This window comes from Callithrix jacchus, chromosome 7 (genome assembly GCF_049354715.1).
Source record: "Callithrix jacchus isolate 240 chromosome 7, calJac240_pri, whole genome shotgun sequence".
Lineage (NCBI taxonomy): Eukaryota > Metazoa > Chordata > Mammalia > Primates > Cebidae > Callithrix > Callithrix jacchus.
This window is the reverse complement of record NC_133508.1, coordinates 54,856,676-54,864,105: the sequence shown is the minus strand read 5'-3', so window position 1 is coordinate 54,864,105 and position 7,430 is coordinate 54,856,676.

Below are 7,430 nucleotides of genomic sequence, written 5' to 3'. Positions count from 1 at the left end.
AAAGATAGACCTTGAGGGCCTATGAATTCAAAGCAAATAAAGACAGCGTGTTTCTTTGTGGAAGTGATGGGTATTTCCATGTATTTAAAATGCAGAAAACAGCTGATTCCTCCCATTAATACTGGCCTCTGGAGGCATCTGGGCTTTTCACCCTGGCTCTAGGCCAAACTCCTTCAGACTGTGGTTCTACCCACCTTTCCCGACTTCTCTGTACCCCATGTCCATGCATCCAAATCCCACACCAGGCAACCACTCGCTTTGCCTCCCTGCCTGAGCACCCCTTCCTGACCAGTGCCTCCCTACTCAGTGGCTGGTAATCGCTTCAGACTTGTATCTTCCTCTCAAACCGTGTCTCTCCCCAGAAATCCTTCCTCACCCCAGTCACGACTGCTCTTGTTTTTCCTCGCACCCCACATTGCCCAGCCCCATAATGACCCCCCATTTCAGCAGCGATCACAGAATGCCTCAGAGTACAACCCCCCAGCACAGCTCTGCCTTCCCCTCAAAGGCGGGACATGCAATGCACACCCCCCTCCCCCGCCAATTACCAGCCCTGCCACAGACTTATTACCAAAAGTAGCTTTGGACTGAAATCGAATATTCATGATTTGCATAGTTTTGCATTTCATTTGCATAGCACTTATTTCCTGTCCAAAAATACTGACATTCGCCTACAGTTTTGCTCCTGACTCTCTAGAACTCCCAACAGTGTCCTCTATACCCCTGTCATCTCACCTGCTCACCTCATCTGGGGCTGACCACACCTGGTACACCTGGCTGGCCCAGGCCTGGTGGGAGTGGGCCCCTCTCCCTCTCTTCCTCCTACAATGCTGCTGGGATCTTGCCGCTGGAAACCCTAAGATGGACTCTAGGATTGATGTTGTCTGTGTTCAGTGACAAGCACATTGTCTGGGCAGGCCAGGAGCTTAGGAAGAGCCAGAATGAATGAGAGAAAGAAAGAAAAGAAAGAGAGAGAGAGAGAGAGAGAGAGAAAGAAAGAAAGAAAGAAAGAAAGAAAGAAAGAAAGAAAGAAGAAAGAAAGAAGGAAGGAAGGAAGGAAGGAAGGAAGGAAGGAAGGAAGGAAGAAGGAAGGAAGAAGGAAGGAAGGAAAGAAAGGGGGCCGGGTGCAGTGGCTCACGCCTGTAATCCCAGCACTTTGGGAGGCCAAGGCAGGTGGATCACGAGGTCAAGAGATCAAGACCATCCTGGTCAACATGGTGAAACCTCGTCTCTACTAAAAATACAAAAAAATTAGCTGGGCATGGTGGTGTGTGCCTGTAATCCCTGCTACTCGGGAGGCTGAGGGAGGAGAATTGCTTGAACCCAGGAGGCGGAGGTTGTGGTGAGCCGAGATCACGCCATTGCACTCCAGCCTGGGCAACAAGAATGAAACTCCATCTCAAAAAAAAAAAAAGAAAGAAAGAAAGAAAGAGAAAAGAGGGAGGGAGGGAGGGAGGAAGAGAAGAAAGAGAGAGGGAAGAAGGGAGGGAGGAAGGAAGGGAGAAAAAAGAGAAAGAAAGAATAAAGAGGGAGGGATGGAGGAAGGAAGGAAGGAAGGAGAGAGAGAGAAAGAAGAGGAAAGAAAAAAGAAAAAGAAAGAAAGAAAGGAAGAAAGAAAAGAAAGAAAGAAAGAAAGAAAGAAAGAAAGAAAGGAAAGGAAAGAAAGAAAGAAAGAAAGAGAAAGAGTGAATAAATACATGCATGCCTGAGTAAATGGGTGATTTAGTTAGCAATATCCAGTGAGTGAGTGGGTGAGCAAAGACAGCATGGCAAGAGGAGAGTCAGAACCTGGAAGGAAGAGCATGCTCAGGGAAGGGAGGTCTGCAGTTGCAGTTTGCACAGCAGTTAGGAGCTCAACGCTAGGAGTGAGACAGGTGTGGGTCTGAATCCTAAAAACCTCAAATCAGTTGTATGGCCTTGAGCAAGCCCTTTCATCACTGTGGGCCTCAGTTTATCACAGGAAGTACCATGGACCCCACTGCATCCCAGTGCCCAGTGCAATGCCCGATTCGTAGAAGGTGCTCATAGAAATATGTTGGATGGGTGAGTGAGTGAATGAATGAATCAGTGAATGACAACCCCATGGAATTGCTGAGCAGATTAGCAAGATGCTATCTACAAGGCACTTTGCAAGGCATGGTACTTAATAGTCACTCAGCGTGAGTTCGGTCCATCCGCCCACCTTCCTGTTGTCACCAGGACATATGTGTCCCCAGCCTTTCACTGAGCACAACTAGAAACACAAATACGTGTCACTGAATAGTTTACCAGGAGCCTGTTTTATGCCCAGCCCTGAGCCAGATGCTGGAGAGCCAGAGGTGAGACTCAGAGTCCTGCCAGGTTCAAGCAATCCACCTGCCTCAGACCTCCCAAAGTGGTGGGATTACAGGAATGAAACCCTGTGCCCGGCCAAGATCTGATTTTTCAAAAGAAGGATTCTATGTGAGCATCCAATATTTAAATGTTTAACACTCTGTGTTTAAAGTTTTAGCACACGGTACATACAAAAAGAAAAAAAAAAGAAAGGAACTGGAAAGATGGGAAATCTGAAGGCCAGGAGCCACCAGTTGAGGCCTTTGTGAAGAAAGCTGGGTTCAGGAAGGAGAGGAGGCTGGAGTGGGAAGGGCCTGATAGGGTGGGGCCCACACTTCTGTCCGTCGTCTGCAGGTCAGTGAAGTGGCTTTGCTGATCTTGGCTGGGTTGTCTCAAGTATGGGACCTGGCTAGGATGACTGAACTGATTGAGCTCTGCTTCATGGTCAGGTTGGGAGAACAAAGCTGTCTCTTGCAAGAAATAAGTGAAGAGATGGTGGCTGGAGCCCGCCAGGTGCAACGCCAGGGAGTCAGGTTTCTTGGAGGAACTGAGCTCGCTGTGGCCCTGGGTCTGTGAGGTTATTTGAAGGGGGAGGATGAAAAGGAGAGGGGTGCAGGGACAAAGAAGTGAAGGAGGAAATACACATAAAGGCTAGACAGAAAGCAGAGGAAAGGCAGAGCTGGGGAAGAGAGATGCTGGTAACTGCACATTGCTGTGGACCACCTCCACAGCCTCTGGCTCCAAACTCTGCCACCACAAGAGATTTTTCGCTAAATAGAGGCCCATTTCCCCAGCATCAGGGTAGGTCTACATGTACTTAGGGTGCCAGAGTCTCCAGTTGTATATCTGAACAGTCCTGTCAGCATTGCACAGAGGAAAACGCCACCCACTCGACTGCAACCAACAGGAGCCCAGACAGGGGACACCCATGCTATATGGAGCAGGAGCCAAGTCAGCAAGCCTTCCCTACAGAAGGTGAGCTGTGCTGAATTTGGAAAGATGATTCCAGCTAGATGGGGAGAAATGGTGTTTCCAGCAGAAAGGGACCCACCTGCAGAGGGCTTGGAGGCAAGAGGCCTGGGAGCTAGAAGGGACCTGAGACCCCTTTTGAAGCCACGAGCACAAATTAGACTGAACTCCAGAGAGGGTAACTGACTTCTTCAAGATCACACCATGTTTCAACAGCAGAACGTTGGTCTCTGGTTCCTGATTCATGGCCCAGAGCAGGGGAAGCAGAGTATCAAAGAGGCCAGTGCAGGTGGGATGAGAGAATACAGACCACAGGATCCTTTCAGCCCTGAGCCCACCTTATTTTTAAACATATGACCAGTAGTTACCCTAAGAAGAAATTACCAGAAAAAAAATCACTGTTTGAATTATCATCTTTTAATTTTAGCCTCTTCTAGACAAACATGAATTTGTTTGCCAGGGAGCTTAGAGGCAGTGAAACCTCATGATGAAAAAACCCAGCCCCAGACTGGCCCAGGCCAGAGGGATTTTATTTGCTCAATCAACTCCTAAGTCTAGGACAGGATGGACTTCAGGCACAGCCTGATCCAGGGGCTCAGACTGTGTCTGCAAAGCTGGATTTCTCTCTCCTCCCTCTTCAGCTGGATTTCTCTTGGGTTAGCTTCCTTTTCGGAATGGCGATCTCCTCATCTTTCTCACATGTGAGCTTGGCTCCCACAGGCTCTGGGAAAGTCTCAGAAAGTAGAGGCCTCCACTCCCAGGGGCTTCACTACTCAGAGCCTTAGTTTTGCAATCTGCCTCACTGCTACCCTCCCCCCCGCAGTCCTTCTGTCTTGAAGATTCATGGCATATATCATGATGTCATTTTCTTTTTTAAATTTTAATTTTATTATTATTATTATTATTATTTTGAGACAGAGTCTTGCTCTGTTGCCCAGGCTGGAGAACAGTGGTATGATCTCAGCTCACTGCAACCTCCACCTACTGGGTTGAAGTGATTCTTGTGCCTCATGAGTAGCTAGAATTACAGGCACTCATAACCACGCCCAGCTAATTTTTGTATTTTTAGTAGAGATGGGGTTTCACCATGTTGGCCAGGCTGGTCTCGAACTCCTGGTCTGAACTGGCATTCAGAGATGATATCTCCTGCTTCTCTACCAACTCAACCTGTGAGATGCTGCCCAGATAACCCCCAGCTCAGACATAGGATCTGGGCAGCTGGTTGAATGCATAGCTACTACCCCGTGACAGCGTGCAATGGGGAAGCCTGGAGTCTGAGTGTGCATGTGTGTGCACGTATGTGTGTGTGCGTGTGCAAGAGCAGATGTGGGAAGCACTCTCATTGACAGGCAGGTGCCACACATACTGTTAGGCTGCCTCTCAGAGGCTGAAGTCTCTTTCAGGGCCCAGCTCCCAGATTCTTCCCGCTGCAGAAATCATCATGTTATAATTACAAGTTAATTAAAGCAGAGGAGATCAAAGCCACTTTAGACAGATTAATGATACAGCGAGTGCCAGAAATTTCACCATTTTATGTATTAACCACATTGTCGTTTTTATTCCACGTTTTTCTCCTCTTTTGTGTCAGCCGAAAAGCCTTTCATATCTTTTCTCTGCCCCCCTCAATGCGTGAGGAATTTGAAGTCCTAACAGCTGTGAGGAGCTGTCTGTGGAGAAGGAGCCCATTCAAAGGATATCAGAAAAATCAATGAGCCTTTTAGCTTCTGATTAGAATGAAGCTACCACCGCCTAACCGTCCCTACGTTTAAAAAAAAATCAGTCATTAAAATCAGGCCAAAGCAATAGGGAGAATGGAAAGCTGGACTTCCCAGCTTCCTACAAGGAATTTTTGCATTCAGGTTCGCCACCTGGCTGGGTACGATAGTCGAGCCATCAAAGCTTAGCCTGGAGGTGACATGTGATTCAGATAATCCGGCAGGAAAGTAAATAAAGAGGCTGCACTCACCAGGTGTTTACTGAATGTCTGCTCTGTGCCAGGCTTTGGGTTAGCGCATCGCTATGATGGAGAGCAAGGCAGAGGCGTCTCTGCCACCATGGTGCTTACAATCTAGCTGGGGACAAGAGAATTAAATTGTCTCATGTCCCAGCTTGCTGAGGGACGTGTCTAAGGCATTCCTTTTGTCTGGGTACCAGAGTCCTTTCTGTTCTTGTTCAGTGCATCCTGCTAAAGCCTGGGATGTTCCCAATTCCAAGATAGGGGTTGAGGTCAAGGTACAAAAGAGTTTTCTTGGTTGGGAGTTTACGGACACATTGGGGAGACAGAGGAAAACAGCAAAGGAATATCCCAGAGCACGTAATTAATTGCCAATGAACAAGTGTATTGCTAAGGTGATGTGTAGCAGAACCACCACTGTCCTCCAATCTCCGTGCCTTAAAGTAAAAGTCTATTTCTCTCCTGCCTAAAAGTGATCTGCAGGAGAGGAAGGGAGTTCTCTGGGATGCAGGCTGATGGAAGCACCTTCATCTTCAATGTATGGCACCCAAGGTCACATCCAAATGACAGGCAGAGGAAAACGGGAAGCACAGAAGCGGCATAGGACATGTTTGTAGGCCAGGACTGGAAGGGGTGCACATTGCCTTCGCTCACAATCCGTTGGCTAGAACTCAGGACCTGACAAGCTGCAAAGGGGGCTGGAAAAGGTAGCCTCTGGCTGGGTGATCACTTCCCAACAACTACACTACCTATGGAAGGGAAGCAGAGTCTTGGTTGAAGAGTCAACCTCTCTGCCAATACGAGTCATCACAACTACGCAGAATGGATGCTTAAGAGAAGCTCAGGGGCCTGTGGGTGCTCACAGCAAGGGACCTGTTTTGAGGATGTGCTCTCATGTAAGAAACCACCCTCGCAACTTAGTGGATCGAAATATAAATTTATGATGATCTCCCACCGTTTCTACAGGTTAACTGGGCTCAGCCGGGCAGTATTCACTGTGGGACTCCCACGACTGCTGAGAGCCCAGGATGTTTCTTCACTCACATGTGTAACACCACAACTGGGACGGCCAGATTAGCAGATGCTTGCCAGGCTGCTCTGTCTCCCCCAACCTGGCCAAACTGACCTTCTTCCTAGCATGGCAGACTTGGGGCAGTGAGACTTGTTATGTAGCAGCTGGCTTCCCCTGAGTAAGCATTCTAAGAAACCCAGGCAGAAGTTGTAAAGCTGCTACTTATGACCTGGCCATGAAGGTCCCAGTGCATCACTACCACAGCATTCTACTGATTGAGCAAGTGACTAAGGCCAGCCTGTATTCAAAGGGCAAGGAATCAGCTCCACCTCTAAATGGGAGAAGCAATGTGAGGGCAGCTGTCTGTGGGGGCCAGAGAGCACAGGGCCAACCTCATCTTGGTGATCATGGAAGTCTTCCTGGAGGGGGTGGCATGAAGCCACCTGTGTAAGTGGGGGAAGACCATGGTCAAGTTCCTCAAAGATGTGGGTGCTCTCAAGGGGAAAAAGAAGCATGGAGAAATCTACTTTGGGTGGTATCTGATAGCAAAGGGCACTGAGGGGGAGCTGAGACTGGAGAGACTGGCAGGAAGCCCATGGCAGGTTTACAAGCCAGAGCAAGGAGCCTGGATCTCACCTGAGAGCACTGGGAAGAATGAAAGAGTTTGAGGCCAGGTGATCTGGACACATCAGCACCTTAGAAAGGTCCCTTTAGCTCCCGAGCAGGAAACAGATGGGAGAGAAACCAGTCTGGAGGCAAGAACAGTTTTAGAGAAGTTGCAGGGGTTGCATCCTTCAGGGTGTCTTTTGCTTCTCTACCTCATTATCTTCTCTTAGCAGGGTATACGTAGGACAAAAGTGATCCGTCATTCCCATTTTACAGTGAGAAGGCTGAGACCTGGAGAGGGGAGGAGATTGACATGGTGTCACCATGAGCCGGTTGTAAGGCCAACATCAGAACTCTGCCCCTCTTGACCCAGAGGCAAGGGATTTTCCCCTTGAAGGCCACCTGTAAGATGATAGAACCCAGCCTGGAGTGAGACTGAGGAGGCAACAATGGTAAACAGATGAGAAAGCAAGCTTGGGACAGACATGGTTCAGTCTGGTTGGAAGGGTGCGGACTGTGAGTACAGAAAGCAGGCATTTGAGTTAAGTACTGCCACCGGCTGGCTGAGGGATATTC